This window comes from Eptesicus fuscus, chromosome 14, assembly GCF_027574615.1.
Source record: "Eptesicus fuscus isolate TK198812 chromosome 14, DD_ASM_mEF_20220401, whole genome shotgun sequence".
Classification (NCBI taxonomy): domain Eukaryota; kingdom Metazoa; phylum Chordata; class Mammalia; order Chiroptera; family Vespertilionidae; genus Eptesicus; species Eptesicus fuscus.
Genome location: NC_072486.1, coordinates 62,671,259 through 62,690,380, shown reverse-complemented (window position 1 = coordinate 62,690,380; position 19,122 = coordinate 62,671,259). Strand labels below are relative to the sequence as shown.

Below are 19,122 nucleotides of genomic sequence, written 5' to 3'. Positions count from 1 at the left end.
ATGCATGGTTAGTAGAGGCCTTGGCAGCCTAAGGCATTGTTGCAGTAAAATAGGGAGTTTGATGGTCAGGGAAGAGCAAGGGAGGAACTCCTTGCCTTCACATTTCTGATGAGGTGACAGCTGATATGAAAAGCAAAAGAGACATAGACTAGCTAAAAAGGATGAGGTGGTTTGGAGAAAAAGATCTGAGAAAAAGTGCCCAGTGCCTGGTAGGTGGCTATTCAGTTACAGTAGTTCTTGTTGGAGGAAATGTAAACTGGGGTGGGGAGGAGGTAGTACTTTATTAGATTATACATTAGGTACACCCTTGATCCAGCATTTCTTTTCCTAGGTATATACACTGAGTGGCCAGATTATGATGATCTCTGAATGCATAATAATCTGGGTACTCAGGTATATCCTATAATAATAAAAGACTAATATGCAAATTGTCCCCTCCACCAGGAGTTCGACCAGCAGGCAGGCTGGCCAATGGCCCATGTCCCCTCCCCCTGGCCAGGCTGGCTGGACCCCACCCATGTATGAGTTCATGCACCGGGCCTCTAATACACACACACACACACACACACACACACACACACACACTGGCCAGATTATTATGCGTTCAAAGATCACAATAATCTGACCACTCAGTGTATAGCTGACAGAAATTCTTATATGAGTCCATAGCAATGTTATTTGTGCTTGTGGAAAAACAATCTGGTTGTCTATACACTTTCCCCAACTATCTCAGGTAAATTGTGATAGATTTATATTTTAGAGTACTATGTAGCAATTTGAAACAATGGACTAGATGTGCACATGGCAGCATGATGGATCTTAATAACGGTGCTGATTAAAAACAGAAAGAAGCAGAATGAGATATGTAACATGATATTTATGTACATTTTAAAGTATATTTAAAACACATTATATACTTTGCAAGAAAACATGTAAACACATTAAACATATTACAGTAATGGCTTAAATTGAGGAATGATGGGAGTGGGGATAAAAGAATGAAAATAGGTAAATGTGAAACTTCATTTCTCCACTGAGGTGATCTTTAAAGCATGAGTGGGAGGACATCTACAGACCAGTATCCCTGTATCTCCCATTGCTGCTACCTGTGGGAATAAAAATTCTGGTAAATTATCATTGGAACTTTTTTTTTCTTAATCTACACTAATAAAAGAGAAATATGCAAATTGACTGTATGTCTGTGACAAGACCACCAACCAATCAGGAGTGAGTATGCAAATTAACCCAACAAAGATGGCAGGTTAATTTGCATAAGCAGGCACAGGTTGGCAGGATGGGGCAGGATGCCTGCTATGAGGGAGAGGGCGGGGGCGGAGGGAGCTACAGGAGCAGCGCTCCGGCCAGAGCAAACACTGAAGGTGGTGGCCAGAGCGAAGGCCTGGGTCCCAGGTGCTAGAGGAAAACCGGTGCCGGCAGCCAGGGGAAGGAAGGCCTATTCTTGCACAAATCATCGTGCAACGGGCCTCTAGTCTAACTATAAATTGAATGTTTGGTATTCATGCTTCTGAAAGCTTGCTCTTTATTTTTTTTTACCTTTATTAAGTCTTTTTTTGTTACTTACAGAATGTTTTGTTTGGTTGTTGCTTTTATACGGAATATACTAGCCTCATTGTATATGTCTGGTTTATGTACTGCTAGTATAGCTAGCACTATATGTTTTCATTCTAAGAAGATAATGATGAGTAATGTAAGAGACTTTTCAGTGTCCTTTTATGTAATGTCCTTTTTTGATTAGAGCAAGGGGAAATATACTTGGAATAAAGTAATAATTGTTTTGAGCCATTACCCTTTATAAAATTTATGTTATTTAACTTGCTTCTCTTATAAGAATCTCTGTTGGGCAGATAAAAATAATGACTCAAAAAAAAAAAAAAATAATGACTCCTAGAGAGTTCCCTGAGGTAGTGTAAGATCTGGGTAGAACAGAGTATAGGAAACAAATAGCTCCTACCTTGATGCAATCTTTGTTACTAGAACTAATTAATCTTTTTTTAGATCATGAATTTTTTAGTAGCCTAAATTTTGAGTTATCCTTAATTGAGGTTTTTGGTTGTTAACTATACCACCCAGGTGGTGCTTCAGATTAGCTACTGGAGAAAGGAGCTGTAACCAATTAAAGTAACCTTGGCAACCATTATAATGTAAATGAGTCTCACTGGGAAGGAAATTGAGAGTGTGGACACTTGTTAGGGCATTCTTTTACAACTAGAGCTGACTAGCATTTTGCTATTTTACAGACCTGGTGTAGCTGCTCCTTAGACACCATCGAGTTCTGTGCTACTCCAGCCTTCTTTTAGTTTTTTTCAGAAGCTAACACCACATTTTAATTTGTGTATAAAACAAAACTAATCTCCAGATGTGCTTATCGTCTTTATACACATAATGGCCTCTTTTATCTTTACTAACATTACTTTTTTCTCACTGCCTTTTGGCACTGACATGGCTGCAGCCCTGCCCCAAATCTCTGATGCACAAAGAAAACCACTTAGGTTTCCGCAGAAACACTGTGGTGTGTGCTTAGTATATACCCTGTTGGCCAAGATTTAGCTTATGGTAGAACTGATAGTGCCTATGCTACTCTTTAAGCAGCATGAAAGAGACAAATCCTTGGTTTCAAATCTTAATTTTTTGTTTTAATTTTTAAGCTTTAAGCAATAAACGTTTCCATATGTAAATTTTAGAGTTTCAGTGGAGGCTTACTCTTTGTGGATTTAGCAATTGGATAACTGGAGTGGAATAATAAGAGTGAAACCAAATTGGGGTTTCGTACTGTGCTTATTTTTTACTTTCCTAATGAGTTAAGTGATTTTAACAAAGAGCTTGTGAGTGAAAAGCTTAAGGTTCTTATCCAGGGTTAACCATTGTCATGTTGTTAATAGTGCTAAACAAATAGCTTCCATCATCCTCAATTTTCTCTTCGAGAAAACAATGACTTACTTTATTTTTTCTTTATTGATTAAGGTATTACATGTGTCCTTACCCCCTGTTCCTCCCCACCCACCCCCACTTGTGCCCTCACCCCCTTAGTGTCTGTGTCCATGGCTTATGCTTATATGTATGCATACAAGTCCTTTGGTTGATCTCTCTTCCTTCCCCCGACTCTCCCCTGCCTTCCCTCTGAGGTTTGATGGATGCTTCTCTGTCTCTGGATTTGTTTTTGTTCATCAGTTTATGTTGTTTATTATATTCCACAGATGAGTGAGATTATGTGATATTTATCTTTCTCTGACTGACTTATTTTGCTCAGCATAATACTCTCCAGGTCCATCCATGCTGTTGCAAATGGTAGGAGTTCTTTCCTTTTTACCTCAACGTAGTATTCCATTGTGTAAATATACCACAGTTTTCTAATCCACTCATTTGCTGATGGGCACTTAGGCTGTTTCCAAATCTTAGCTGTTGTAAATTGTACTGCTATGAACATAGGGGTGCATATATCCTTTCTGATTGGTGTTTCTAGTTTCTTGGGATATATTCCTAGAAGTGGGCTCACTGGGTACAATGACTTTCTATTATGGGAAAATATTTACAAAAGGGACTAAAATATCACTATTTGTATGGCCAAGAATATCATCTGATATAAGAAAGAAATTCTAAATTTTAGGGTAATATGCCTCAGATATCCTAAATAGCTTGCTCAGTTAAGGCTTTTAAATGTTTTTACTTCGGTTTTTAAGTTTTCTTCCTCCAAACTTATTACTCATTTGTTGAGTTGTCGTTCAGATCATGACAAATGATCTGTATGACAAATGTCTTTGTTGGCTTAGTCATCAACAGGTGAGTTGATCTTGAGCATTTATTATATGTAAAACTTGGAACTGTGTGCATGGGAAATAAGTATAAAATGTATAAAATTGTAATTTCTGCTCTTCAATATAACAATTGTTCAAATACTTAGAAACACAGCTCTGAATGCTACTTTTCCTACCTCAGATCTTCGCTCTGTGGAAATCATTTCTGATTCTCTTAGTTGTTCATATGATTTAGTTTGCCCACTCCGTTACCACCAACATGGTTGTCCTCTTCTGGATTTATTATATGTGATCAGTGTTACTTGTAAGAGGTCATATGCCAAATTATAATTCTCAGGAGTTGCCTCATCTGTAGCAATTTTCTTCTTTGTTCAGGTCACTGTACTGTTATTTTATTACCTGAATTTATGCACGCATTTTAGTTTCATTTAAATTTTTTATTATTGATTGATTGATTTTAGAGGAAGGGGGAGAGAGAGAGAAACATTGATTTGTTATTCCATTTATTTATGCATTTATTGGTTGCTTCTTATATGTGCCCTGACCAGAGATTGAACCCACAACCTTGGCATATCGGGACAACACTCTAACCAACTGAGCTATCTGGCCAGCGCTAGTGAATTTATGCAAGTTTCTTAAGCTGACAATACACTGAAGGCTTATCTTTAGCTTACAGCCAACTAAACTCTCAACTAATCAGCTAATATTAAAATTGATTTCTTACTAGTAGTATACTTTCTTTAGAAAATTTTTATTTATTGATTTTAGAGAGAGAGAGAGAGAGATTTGTTTTACCACTTATTTATGCACTTGTTGCTTGATTGTTGTATGTGCCCTGACTGATGATCGAACTCATAACCTTTATGCATCAGGATGATGCTCTAGCCAACAGAGCTACCAGCCAGGGCTACATTTATTCTTGATAAATTTCATTTTGTATTTTCAGCCTATTGTTTCTATTTGTTCAGATATTTTTTATACTATGTCTTCAATGGTATTATCTAATCTTCCCAGGTTTCTACCACCAACAAAATTTATAAGCTACCATTTAAATCTTCAAGGTGTTGATAATATTTACTAAAGTAAGGCCAAAAATACAGAGTCCTGTGACAACATGAGAGCCTTCTACCTAGATTGATATTAAGTCATTGACTAATAATCTGAGAATGGACCTGGCCAGCTAGTTTAGTTGGTTAGAGCATCCTCTGATATGCCAAGGTTGTGGGTTTGATCTCCGGTCAGGGCACATACAGGAAGCAACCAATGAATGCATAAATAAATGAAACAACAAATTGATGTTTCTCTCTCTCAAATCAATAAATAAAAATTTTTTAAAAATCTAAGGATGTCAACCAATTCTCTATTACCTAACTAGCATAAGATACTTTATCTTGATTTCAACCAATTTTATCTGATCTACTCTATGTTATTTCTCTGATCTCTCAGTCTAGTAATTTTGGCAAAAGTAAAATTAGGTTAGCATGATTTTTTTGTTTCTTATTGAATCCATTTTGGCTTCTGGTGGATTCAATAAGAAACAAAAAAATCATGCTAACCTAATTTTAGGTCCTCCCCTACACTACCATAGGCTGACAGAATTTTGCTGGGAATTCTTGTTGAACTCAATCTACAGTTTCCAGAACCAAGTCTCTTTTTTTCATTTGAAATTGAAAACATTGAAATATAATTTTCTTATTTCTCATCTTCTAGCTTCTCTTCCATTTTCCATGAGATAGCATGGAGATCTGTGTCTTAGGCTATAATTTATATGGTCCTTGAAATTTGAACATACTAAAAAGCTTCTGGAGGCTCTTTTGTTACCTTTCTTCAATTTTTCTCAGGCTTCAATTTCCTCTTAACCTCTGTTAATAGTTAACTTCTTAATCTGTGTCCTCTTTCAAATTTGGAAGATTATTCTTAACAAAGAAAATGGGAAGCAAAATAAGAGTTGAATAGGCTAGATTTTCTATATTATTTTTTAACATGATAGGAGGGCCTATCTCATCTTTTTGTATCCAACTATGCTAGAAAAAGACTCTGTATGTTAGCACTTTCCATAAACTTACATTGATTCTCTATTATGTACCAAACACTGCATTAGATTCTTAGGCTCCAAATATGAGTAAGGCATGGTGTTTTCTCTCAAAGAAGTCACAACATAGTTGGAGAGATTCACATAAATTTTTGCAGAATAGCAAGATAAAGGCTAATAGAGGATATTAAGAAAACCTTTGTACTGAGGAAAGAACAACCAGTTGTATTTAATGGGCAGGTTTTTATGAGCTTCCACAGAAGAAGTTCTATTTAAGTGGATTTTTAAAGAAAGTATAGATATTTTGAGTGGATTGGGGTAGGATTGGAGGAATAACATGCCTTCCTGTTCTATGAAGAACAGGATGTGCAAATAAATGATGCCCAACCAACATGGCATGTTAAGAAATTTTAAAATAATGTGGTATGGCCGAAACCAGTTTGGCTCAGTGGATAGAGCGTCGGCCTGTGGACTCAAGGGTCCCAGGTTCGATTCCGGTCAAGGGCATGTACCTTGGTTGCGGGCACATCCCCAGTAGGAGGTGTGCAAGAGGCAGCTGATCGATGTTTCTCTCTCATCGATGTTTCTAACTCTCTATCCCTCTCCCTTCCTCTCTGTAAAAAGCCAATAAAATATATTTAAAAAATAAATAAAAATAAAATAAAATAATGTGGTATGGTTGGAATATAGAATATAAAATGGAGTCCCAGGAAATGAGGCTGGAAAGAAACGTAGGACTATACAGAAAGGGCCATTATACTGTGCTAGAATTTGGACTCTAGTGGGCACATGAGTATCATTAAAGGGTGTAAGAAAAAACCCACAAAAACTTTTATTGATTTTTAGAGAGGAGGGAGAGGGAAAGAGGGCTGCTTCCTACACCCCACCTACCAAGGTCGAGCGTATGTCCCTGTGGGAATTGAACCTGCTACCTTTCAGTACCCAGAATGATGCCCAACCAACTGAGCCACACTAATAGGGCTCATTGAGTGGTTTTAAGTAGGGGATATGATCAAAACCAGACCATTCAGGGTTTTTCCTTAGGATGTACTATTTAAGTCAGACTAGGCTAGGTTATATTGTGATAACAATCTCCCAATTTCAGGGGTTTATGTTAACAAGAGTTTATTTTTTGTTCATGCTACATATCTATCATGTGGCTCTGTTCCAGGACCCAGGCTAGAGATGCAGCTCCTATCTGAGACATTCTCCTGGTGGTAGAAGAAAATGAGATATGGTAGAATCATATCATTGCTCTGAAAGCTTCTGTTCAGAGTGGGATGTCATTTGCTTACATTTCATTGGCGAAAGCAAGTTACATTGCCAAGCCTGACATCAATTGGGCAGGAATATCTAAACTTCCACCAGGGAGGGGCAGTGAATATCCTATCTAATAATAGACAAATATGCAAATTGACCATACCTCAGACACACCCACAAGCCACATCCACCATCCAATCAGAGCGAGTATGCAAATTAGCCCAAACCAAGGTGGCTACAGCCACAGAGAGCAAGGTTTCCTAGGTAACAGAGGAAGCCAAGCTTTCCGCCAGCCGTTGCAGGCCTAAGCCTCCACTCAAGCTACAACGTTTCAATTATAGAAGATAAATTCAAACAAATGGCGGCAGAATGGAGCTTGAGAGAGCAGGCCAGGGTTGCTGCCGGCAACAGGGGAAGCAAAGCTTTCCGCACACCCTGGCCGGGCCCACCCGCTTAAGGCAACAAAGTTTCAATTATAACCCCAACACAAATGGCTACCAGCCTCGGAGGGAGCCCCAGGCTTGGCTCCACTCCAGGCTACAAAGTTTCAATTGTAGAAGGAAAATAAATTCCAGATACCAGGGCCTCCGCTTGCGTTGCCAGGGGGCGTGGCCCACCTGCAAACCACCACAGGCCCCTCGCTCAGGCTGCCCCACGCCCTAAGGGAACCCCACCCTGATCAGGGACACCCTTCAGGGCAAACCAGCTGGCCCCCACCCCTGTACCAAGCCTCTATCCTATCTAATAAAAGAGTACTATGTAGATTGATCATCACTGCAACACACAATATAGCTGCCCCCATGTGGTCAAAGATCCTGCCCCCATGTGGATACAAGATGGCCACCACAAGATGGCCAGCAGGAGAGGGCAGTTGGGAGGCACCTGGCCTGCAAGGGAGGGCAATTGGAGGTGATCAACCCTGCAGGAGAGGGCAGTTAGGGGTAACCAGGCCGGCAGACAAGGGAAGTTGGGGGCAAACAGGCTGGCAGTAGAGTGGTTAGGGGGTGATCAGGCTGGCAGGCAGAAGCAGGTTAGGGGCAATCAGGAAGGCAGGCAGGCAAGCAGTTGGGAGCCAGCAGTCCTGGATTGTGAGAGGGATGTTCGACTGCCAGGGATCAGGCCCAGGGATCGGGCCTAAACGGGCAGTCGGACATCCCTCAAGGGGTCCCAGATTGGAGAGGGTACAGGCTGGGCTGAGGGACAACCCCCCTCCGTGCACGAATTTCGTGCACTGGGCCTCTAGTTTTTAATAATAAGGAATCTATTTACATGCATCAAATTTTGTTTCTTTAGTTTGGGGATTACCCTGTAGCTATTGGTGACCATGTTTCTAGTGACTCAAAGTAACCTGAGGGAATGAAGCTAGTAGTGTACAGAGAAAGGAGAGGCCAGAAAATGTCCGGGAAGCTTAGTCTCTGTACTCCCTTGTGCTGCCCTGGTTCCTGAAATTTTCCTAAGTGAAGAGTGCCATGATTGGATTTGCATTTTAGGTTACTTTGGATGCAGTATGGAGAATGGAGAGAATGCATCAGATTAGAAGCAGAAAGAACAGTTAGTTCCTTATGAAGAAAGAATGGTGAGTGGAAGAACAAACTAGAGGTTTGTAAAGATGTAGATAGATTTTTTAGAGTTACTACAGAAGTAAGATCAGGTCCTGATTATTGTGGGGAGGAATGAAAGAGATGGAAGCGAGTTATGGCTGTTTGAGACATTTGGTTGCATAGTGGTGCCATTCACCAACACAGGAGATAAAATAGGTGGTGGGAGAAGACATCTTAATTTTAGACATGTTCAGTTTGATGTGTCTGTGGAACATCTAAATGGAGATAACTAGTAGACAAATTAGATACAGTGGTATGGAGCTCAAAGGATGTTAAAAAGTTATCAAAATGATAATTCATGGAATGTAAGGGTAAAAAATAATGGATAAGAAGGAAAAGGAATAAAAGGAGTGGGTAGGAGATAAAAGTAAAGGATCAGTGAGCTAAAGTCACTGTGAGATCATATTAGGAGTAATTAAACAAGAAAGCTAGAAAAAGAAGTCAGAGAGCAGGCTACACAAATTTGTTATTTTGGAGATGGAACAGTTTCTAGTGATAATAAGATCTGGGTTGTGGCCTTGGTAGTGGTTAGCTGAGGTAGAATGGAGAACACCATTTGAAATGAGATGAAGAAACTTGAAGCCAAGGTCTTCATGGGCCACCCATATGCATTGTTGAAATCACCCAGTGTTACAGAAATTCTAGTTATATACACATTATCCAGTTTGTACTTCTTCCTTATTAACATAACCCTGGGCAATGTGCACTGGAAAAACTGCATATGACAGTAGCTTCCAATAACAATGGTTTATATGCACATGGGTTTATTTTCTCAAAAAATATGTTCTTTGTTGACATAAATGCATCCTTTTATATCTTTTACAGCATTTATTGTTTTTAGTACATTCTGAGTAAGTTATATACATGATCTACTCAACTCTACTCAACAGTATTATCTATGTATACAAAAGCCTAAGTGACCATTCGACCATTTGACTGGTAGCTATGATGCGCACTGACCACCAGGGGTCAGATGCTCAACACAAAGGCATGGAAACATGGAACAGACTGATGAATCTCAGAGGGAAGGGGGTAGGTTGGGAAGAGGTTAACCAAAGATCTTATATGCATACTAGAGGCCCAGTGCACAGATTTGTGCCCCGGTGGGGTCCCTTGGCCTGGCCTGCAGGGTTTGGGCCAAAACTGGCCCAGTGCACGGATTCTTGCACTGGTGGGGTCCTTCGGCCTGGCCTGCGGGGATCGGGCAGTCTGACATCCCCTAAGGGGTCCCGGATTGTGAGAGGGCTTCTAGTATAAATATAAAGAAATACAGAGATAAGCATTACAAGGTTGGTATGATAGCTCCATAAAGATTAGGGACCCAGACTCCCATCATTTTGCTCCATCATTCTTAGTATGTTGTTGCTTCCATTACTAGGGACACTTTTAATGGTTCAAGGTAACTGCTAGAACTCAAAGCATTATTTCTTTTTTGTTGTTAATTCTTACTCAAGGATATTTTTTCCGTTGGTTTTTAGAGTGGAAGGGAGGGGGAGAGACAAAGAGAGAAACATTGATGTGAGAGAGACACACTGATTGGTTGTCTCCTGCACGCACTCCGACCAGGGCAGGGATGGAGCCTGCAACTGAGGTACATGCCTTTGACCGAACTGAACTTGCAACCCTTCAGTCTGAGGGCTGATGCTCTAACCACTGAGTAATGGCTAGGGCTCAAAGCATTATGTGTGAATTATAACCAGCAAGGAAGAAGGGCAAAAGGCAAAAAAGAACTTTTCCCAGAAGACTTACCCAACAACTTCCACTTTTTTACCTTTCATTTGATAGACCCAGGTTAATGGAATTTAGGGTGACTAGAATCTGAGAGAGAGAAATTTAATAGATGGTAGTAACCAGGAGGGGAAGAGAGTAATAGTTGAATCACATGACCTCAAAGGGTGCTGCTTTTTATAAGAGAGTGAAGAAAGTGTTCTGGCAAAGGGTATGGTAAGTACAGAGGTTCTGAGAGGGGAGTATACTAGTTGATTTTAAGGTGTATCAAGGAGGCTAGTGTGACTGGAGTAGAATACGAAAGAGAGGAAGTTGTAGGTAGGAGTTGTAGGCCAGTAGGTAAAAGGGAGACTGATCACATATGGTTTTAATAGCTCATATTAAGGATTTTAGACCTTGGCTTTTGCTCTAAATGAGATAGGAAACCATTGGAAGGTTTGGAGCAGAGTGATGTGAACTGACCTAAATTTTATTTTACTTTTTATTGATTTTTTTAGAGAGGAATGGAGAGAGAGAGAAAAACGTCGATGTGAGAGAGAAACATTGATTGGTTGCCTCACACATGTGCCCTGATTGAGGATTGAACCTACAACCTGGGTATATGCCCTAATCGGAATCGAACCCCACCTTTTTGGCATAAGGGTCGATACTCCAACCAACTGAGCTACACTGGTTAGGTTTGACCTAAATTTTAACAAGATCATTCTGGCTCAAGGTTGAGAGTAAACTGAAGAAAGTCGGTTGGTAGCCAGAAGACTGGTTAAAAGGTTATTGCAATAACTGGATGAAAGATGATGATAGTTTGGACTAGATGATAGCAGCGAAGTGTTTAGAGTCTGCATATATTTTGAAAGTACAGCAAACAGGATATGCTAACTAATTTAATTACTGTTTCAAAGAAAGAGAGAAGTTAAGGATGATTTCAAAGCCTTTAGCCAGAGCAATAGGGAAAGTTGTCCAAAATGAGGATAATTATAATTGGTACAGCAGCCTACTATAGGTATAATCAATATCTTTCTGTTTCAATGTATTTTTCGTTTCTGTATCCTTTTCTTCCTTCTCATTGCTCATTTAACTGCCTTTCAGAGCATTTATACACTATTTTGCTCAATAAGCAAATATCTACTGAGCAGTTACAAATTTTTCCAGCTTTTATCAGTTAGGTTTCTTTGGTTGCAAATTGATTTAAGAAAAAAAGGAAAGGGGTAGGGTGAGGTGGGGTGGGGGGTATTATAAGGATAATAGGGGTAATTCACAGAATCAAAGGAAATGCCAAAGAATCAACCTTGGAACAACCTGAAGTAAAGTGTCATCTCACAGAACTCTAGGTAACATATTGGACATAATTTTATCAGGTTAACCCAATCTTGATAAATCACTCATATATTTGAGTGTCTAATAATGATACTGAGCTAGATGCTGAAGTAGGAATGGTGGGGAAGGAGGTGCATCCAAAGCTGAATAAAGTATAGTAGATTCTTCAGAGGGTTATAATAGAATAGAATTAATAAATCATATAATAACTTGGCCTCAAAGTAAACATGTCAAGGGTGCAACTGTAAATTCCTTTGTTAAAACTTCAGAAAGATTTGTGGCAGTGTTTCATAGAACCCTTCAGATACTTAAGAAGATTCCAAAGATCTTAAAGGAACACTTCTTAGATCCTTATTATCACACAATAGGGCTTTTAAGGATCTTAAGGGTGTTTTCTTAGAGTAGCCTCACACAGAACTTAAGATAGAGAAGGTGGGTGTGGCTCTCTCTACTGAAATAAACTCTATTAGACTCATAGGAAATCTAGAAGATTTTTAATAAATTGTACTAACAGAGGCAGCTTTAGCTTGGATTACAAGGAACAGAAACAGTAAAAAATAGAAATAGGTCTTTGGGCTTCTTATCATCTACAGGCAGGAAGCAAACTGAGAAGACTATTCCATTGCAGATGTTAACCATCTCTTATGTAAAAGGAATGATAACTTTAGAGGGTAGAGCCAAGAGTTTTGGGAAATCACTCTCAGAGAGTAGGACTCGGTTATAATCAAGGAACTGTTGACATGTGTCTGATTAAATTTCAGAATTTCTATGGACCAATAACTGCTTTGTGTCTCCTGTTCCTGCCTCCTTTTCTTCATATTTTGAATGAGTGTCTATTGTAGTTATCCTGAGTCAGTCTCACTATTATACAATTGTTTGTTGGGTGTGTGGGAGCAGATAATTTGTCTCTTTATTCAGATCAAAAGGAACTGTACTCCAGTAGCAGTACCTGATGAACTCCATCTAAGGAACCTCAATCACACTTGGACCTGAATTAGATATCAAGATTCTGGACATCAAGCTGATGCCATAATGAGATGAGACTTTTGAAGGTCTTAGGAGAGGGTGAGTGTATTTTGCATGTGGGAGGAACTTGTTGGGACCAGAGGGGTGGTATGTGGTAACTTGTCTCCAAAGTGGCCATTCAGAGGTGGAATCTTTTTCTCTCCTCCCTTTGAATCTGGGCTGGCTTTAGTGACCTGCTTGACCAACTGAGTGACTTTCTGGGACTTCTGAGGCTAGGTCATAAGAAGCCTTGCAGCTTCTCCTGTGCCTCTTGGAATTCTCTCTTTTGGAATACTCACTCTCAGAACCCAGCCACTATGCTGTGAGAAGCCCAAGCCAGATGGAGAGGACCCATGTAGGCACTGGTTGATAGCCCCAATGAGCTACCAGCAAATAGCCAGCATCAACTAACTGTCAGCTATGTGAGTGAAGGAACCATGTTGGACAGTCCAGCTCTAGCAGACACCACCTGGAGAAGAACTGAGGTCTCAGACACATAGCTCCTGTTGAGACATCCCAGTCATCTTCATCTATTCAAGTCATCGTCACATTTGTAGTTCCAGGCATTGTGGATCAGAGACACAGTGTCTCTGCTCTGCCCTGCTAGAATTTCTGGCCCACAGAATCATGACAATAATAAAATGATAATTGTTTGCCACTAACTTTTGGGGTAATTTTTAAAAATCTTCACTGGAGGAGTGAGGATATTTTTTTCATTGTTTTTTGTTTTGTTTTTTGTTTTGTTTTTCCCAGAGAGAGTGGAAGGGTGAGGAAAGGGGGAGAGAGAAACATCAGTTGGTTGCTTCCCATATTCACCCCCACTGGAAATGGGTACTGAACCTGCAACTCAGGTATGTGCCCTTGACTGGAATTGAACCCAGGACCCCTCGGTCCGCAGGCTGACGCTCTATCCACTGAGCCAAACCGGCAGGGCCATTCTCTTCTTTTTTAAAAAAACAGGTTTTTATTGATTTTTAGAGAGAGGGAGGGATAAAGGAGTGAGATATAGAAACATTGATGAGAGAGAAACATCAATATCAATTGGCTGCCTCCTGCATACTGCCTGCCAGGGATTGAGCCCGCAACCCAGGCATGCACACTGATTGGAATCGAACTGGCGACCTCTTGGTGCATGGGTCAACGTTCAACCACTGAGCATACTGACCAGTCTGCTCTCTTCTTCAATTCAGTTAAGATTGACATTAAACCAAAAGAAGATAAAAATAACTTTATATATTTGAAAATTTAGTAGCACACTTCTAAGTAACTCATAGGTTAAAGAAAAATAAAGATAAAAATTAGAAATAAAGCTAACCTACCAAAACTGACTCAAAAAGGAATGACAACTTGACTAGACCTATAATCATTAAATATATTGAATTAGTAAGTAAAAATCTACCCAATATAAAAGAGCACAGATGGGATTTTTAAAAGTTTTATAATGGTATAATTGACATACAATAAATTGCACATATTTAAAATGTACAATGTGAAAAGTTTTGACATAGGTATATAACCGTGAAACTGTCATCACAATTAAGATAACATGTCCATCACTTCTGAAGTCTTCTGCCCTTTCCACCACCTAACCTCATCCCTTGGCAGTCACCAACCTGTTTATGTTATAATAGATGGGTTTACATTTTCTAGAATCTTATATAAATGGAATTATGCAGTATATACTCTTTCTTTGTGGGGGAGTGTTATGTTTCTTTCACTTGGCATCATTATTTTGAGATTCATTCATGTTGAGTGGTCAACGTTTTATTCCTTTTGTTGTTTAGTAGTAGTCTTTTGTGTGGGTAGACCACACTTTGTCTTTTACCTATTCACAGGCATTTGGAATATTACTGTTTGGGGCTATTATAAATAATGCTGCTATGAACATTTGTGTACAAGTGTGTATAGACATATGCTTTTATTCCTTTTTGTTAAATATCTACGTGTTCCTCACTAGATGGAACTTTTTTATTACACTACAACATAATTTGAAAGAAGATTATTATTCTTTTGTGATTTGACCTTTTTTTCTCTTAAGGCAACAATAACAAAGATTCTAAAACAAGAACCTCTGAATCAGTTAAAAAACCTATCTCAACATATTAATTCATTGGGACACTTGTCACATTACACTATACTGTAGACCATGGGTTGGCAAACTTTTTTCTGTAAAGGGTCAGAAAGCAAATATTTTAGGCTTTGCAGACTATATAGTCTGTGAAATAACTATTCAACTCTGTCTTTATTGTACAGGAGCAACCATATATAATAAATGAATGAATGAGTATGGCTGTATTTTAATAAGGCTTTATTTGTGGACATTGAACTTCATATTAATTTTCATGTGTCTTGAAATATTCTTTTTTAAAAAACCATTTAAAATTGTATATATAATTCTTAGCTAATAGGCCATGAAAAGCAGTCAGTGGGCTGGATTTGGCCACTTATATAAAATATTTTAAAATTACAGGTTCCAAGTTTGGAGACTTTTGTTTTTGTTTTTTAAATATATTTTATTGATTTTTTTACAGAGAGGGAGAGGGATAGAGTTAGAAACATTGATGAGAGAGAAACATCAATCAGCTGCCTCCTGCACATCCCCATACTGGGGATGTGCCCGCAACCAAGGTACATGCCCTTGACTGGAATCGAACCTGGGACCCTTCAGTCCGCAGGCCGACGCTCTATCCACTGAGCCAAACTGGTTAGGGCGAGACTTTTGTTTTTGGATCTCTTGTTTTAAAACTTACCAGACAGGTTCTCTACTTTGTGGATAAATATACTCACATGAGAAAAAATAATTCAAAATACAAATTTCTACTTGAAAAAAGAAAAAAAAAAAGAAAGGAGCTGTAAAACAAATGTTTCACCTTAAACATATAATTAGGAAACACAAAAATTTTATTCAATGCAATATATCACCACATAGATTTGTTACATAATTTCTTAGAGGTTTTTTTTAATCTTCACCTGAGGATATGCTTATTTATTTTAAAGAGAGGGGAAGAGGATGAGAGAAAGAGAAGGGTGGGGGGAGAGAGAGAGAGAGAGAGAGAGAGAGAGAGAACGAGTCAGTCAGTCAGTCACTTGGTTGCCTTTCTGTATGCACACCAGGGATTGAAACCACAACCTAGGTATGTGCCCTGGCTGGGAATCGACCCTGCAACCTTTCAGTGTGCAGGATGACACCAGGGTATAATTTCTTAGTTTTTACTTTAGGAAAAAGTCAGTGAGAAAGAGGTTTATAAATCTCTTCATCTCTTGTACAAAAAGTTGCAACTGAAACCTGAAAGCCCTTGCCTGTACAATCGCCTAGGAATTGGAATTTACCTAAATGAGTTCTGATTGCTCTTTATTTAAAAACCTTTTTAAATGTTTTTATTGATTTAGAGAGAGAGAGAGAGAGAGAGAGAGAAACAATAAACAAGATGCCCCCTTACACACCCCGATGCTCAAACCCACAACCTGAGTATGTGCATGACTGGGAATCAAACCAATGACCTTTTGGTTCATGAGATGATGCTCAACCAACTGAGCCACACTGGCCAGGGTCTGGGTGCTCTTTTAAAAATGCACAATTAATTATAGAACATAGGGGTCTATAATTTGGGACACTTCCAAGTAGGAATCTCCTGCCTTCATAATATAAGGAAACAAAAATACTCTTTCTACAGTCATTCAGTATTATAAAAAACCTTCACAATCTTGTTCACCTTTATCAAAGGTAAAATGATTACTAATACATTTAATGGATTATTTTGAACCTCAGTTTCTAAACACAAAATAAATTTCACATGAATTTTTATATGTTTGAGTTTTTCAAAACAAGATACCAAACAAAACGTATTGAACTGGCAGAGTCCATGGGCTAAAGAAAAAGGAATCTATATATATAAAAGCCTAAGCGACCATTACAACCAAACGACCGGTCAACCGATCACTATGACGCACACTAACTACCAGGGGCAGATGCTCAATGGAGGAGCTGCCCCCTGGTGGTCAGTGTGCTCTCACAGCCAACCTCCTGTGGCTGGCCAACCTCCCATGGTCCCACCCCCCAACCTGGCCAGCCCCGATCAGCCTCGATGGCCGGCCAGGCCAAGGGATACCACCCATGCATAAATTTGTGCACCGGGCCTCTAGTTAAGTATAAAATGTTTACCAACTCTATCCTACTAATTTTATAACAGTTTCAGATATTGAGATCTAATTGGTTTCTTATGTCTAAACATTATGAACATAAATCAGTCTTCTATTTAATACTACTCAGTGCTTTTTGCTTGGGTTTTCACTTTGCAAGGAAGGTCATTTCGTCCAACTTCAACCATTTGTTCTTCCCAAGATTTGATTTCATTATAATAACAAATTTTATCATCTTCAACAAATTGAATATATACTTTATTTCTGAGAACTAGGGAGATTTTTCCTGTTTTCATTTACAGTCTTCAGCTTTAACTGTGCTGTACCATCCGAGGCTTCTTGGAAGCCTTCAAATATAAAAATGTTATAAGCCTTTTTAGTTTTTCAATAGTGTTAACTCTTTTTATTATTGTTTTCTTTTTTTAAAAAAATATTTTTTATATATTTTATTTATTTTTTTACAGAGAGGAAAGGAGAGGGATAGAGAGCTAGAAACATCAATGAGAGAGAAACATTGATCAGCTGCTTCCTGCACATCCCCAACTGGGGATATCCCACAACCAAGGTACATGCCCTTGACTAGAATTGAACCTGGGACCCTTCAGTCCACAGGTCGACGCTCCATCCACTGAGCCAAACCAGCTAGGGCTAAAAAAATATTTTTATTGATTTCAGAGGGAGAGGCAGAGAGAGAGAGAAACATCAATGATGAGAGAGAAACATAGATTACTGCCTCATGCACGCCCCACACTGGGGATTGAGCCCACAACCTGAGCATGTGCTCTGACCGGAATTGTACCCAGGACCCTTCAGTCCACAGGCCGATGCTCTGTCCACTGAGTCAAACCTGCTAGGGCAGTGATGGGCAACCTTTTGAGCTTGGTGTGTCAAACTTCACCAAAAAAACTGAGCATAACTCGGGTAGTGTGTCACTTTGAGGAAAAAACTAACTCCAAGACTCTAGTCGCAAATGTTTCATCCTCAGGAGCAGCAAATGTTTCATCCTCGGCCTGCGGCCGCGTGTCATCAAAAATGGCTACTCGTGTCAGTGCTGACACGCGTGTCATAGGTTCGCCATCACTGTGCTAGGGTATCACTTTCTTTTTAAACATTTTTACGTAATTCCTTCTTTCAGATATACCCTCAGACTTGGAGTTAGTTGTTCTTGAATTCTGTTTCTCTCTTTGTATGTCTGCCAGTCTGCTCTGTAAGCATCTTCATATATTTTTCTCTCCAAATCAGGAAGCTCCCTCCATAGCTCTGTGACTTTTAAAAATTAGTTCTGAATTTCTCACATCTGGTTTCTGAGCTTTAAATATGGGTAGCTGTTCTTTATAAAATCGAATGTATAAAGTCATAGGTTTCTTTGGATAACTACTCAAGGCGGATGAAAATCATGTTGGTATATTCACAAAACTAAGGGTAGGGCGCAGACTTAGGTTTTCATCTGGTGTTTCCCTTCTGGCCAAAGGATTTATTTTAACATTTCTGCTAGTGTGGGCCTGCTGGTAATGAATTCTTTTGTGTATCTGAAAATGTCTTTATTTCACCTTTGTTTCTGAAAGATATTTTTTGCTGAGTATAGAATTCTAGGTTGACAGTTTTATTTTTTCTATGACTTTAAAACTTGTTTATATTGTTTCTGATGAGAAATCCGTTGTCATCTTTGTCTTTGCTCCTCAATACATAATGTGTCTTTTTTTTTTTTCTGGCTGCTTTTAAGATTGTCTTATAATTAATGATTTGAACAATTTGATTATTATGTTATTGACATAATTATTCTTGTGTTCTTGTTGTTGGGGTTCATTGAGCATCTTGGACCTATGTGTTTATTGTTTTTATCAAATTTGGAAAATCTGACCATTATTTTTTAAAAATAAATTTCTGTCTCTCTTCCCTCTTAAAGGAACTCAAATTGCATATCTCTTAAGCTGCTTAAAGTATTCCCACAAATCACTGATGGTCTTTTTTCCCCCTTTTTTCTTTGGTTCATTTTGGATAGTTTCTTTTGTTGTGTCTTCAAGTTTGCTCATCTCTTATTTTGTTTTGTCTAATCTGTTGTTCATTCTATTTTTCATCTCTGACATTGTATACTTTTTATTTCTAAAACTTTGATTTAGGCCTTTTTTTAATATCTCTCTTGTTTCTATTTATTTTTTTGAATATAGAATACTATATTCAAGCAGATATAACTGTTTAATGCCCTTGCCTGCTAATTCTAACATATGTGTCAATTCTGTATTTCAGCTGATTAATTTTTTTACTCTTT

At 38.8% G+C, this 19,122-nt stretch overlaps 1 protein-coding gene and 1 pseudogene across 2 annotated transcripts in view; one reads left to right on the top strand and one right to left on the bottom strand.

The window, feature by feature from the left end:
* The window catches only part of AHCYL2 (adenosylhomocysteinase like 2), a 179,578-nt gene that overhangs the window by 33,884 nt on the left and 126,572 nt on the right, over positions 1–19,122 (top strand). The gene's annotated exons all lie outside the window — the stretch shown is intronic.
* The window catches only part of LOC103297353 (transcription factor A, mitochondrial-like), a 39,893-nt pseudogene continuing 37,746 nt past the window's right edge, over positions 16,976–19,122 (bottom strand).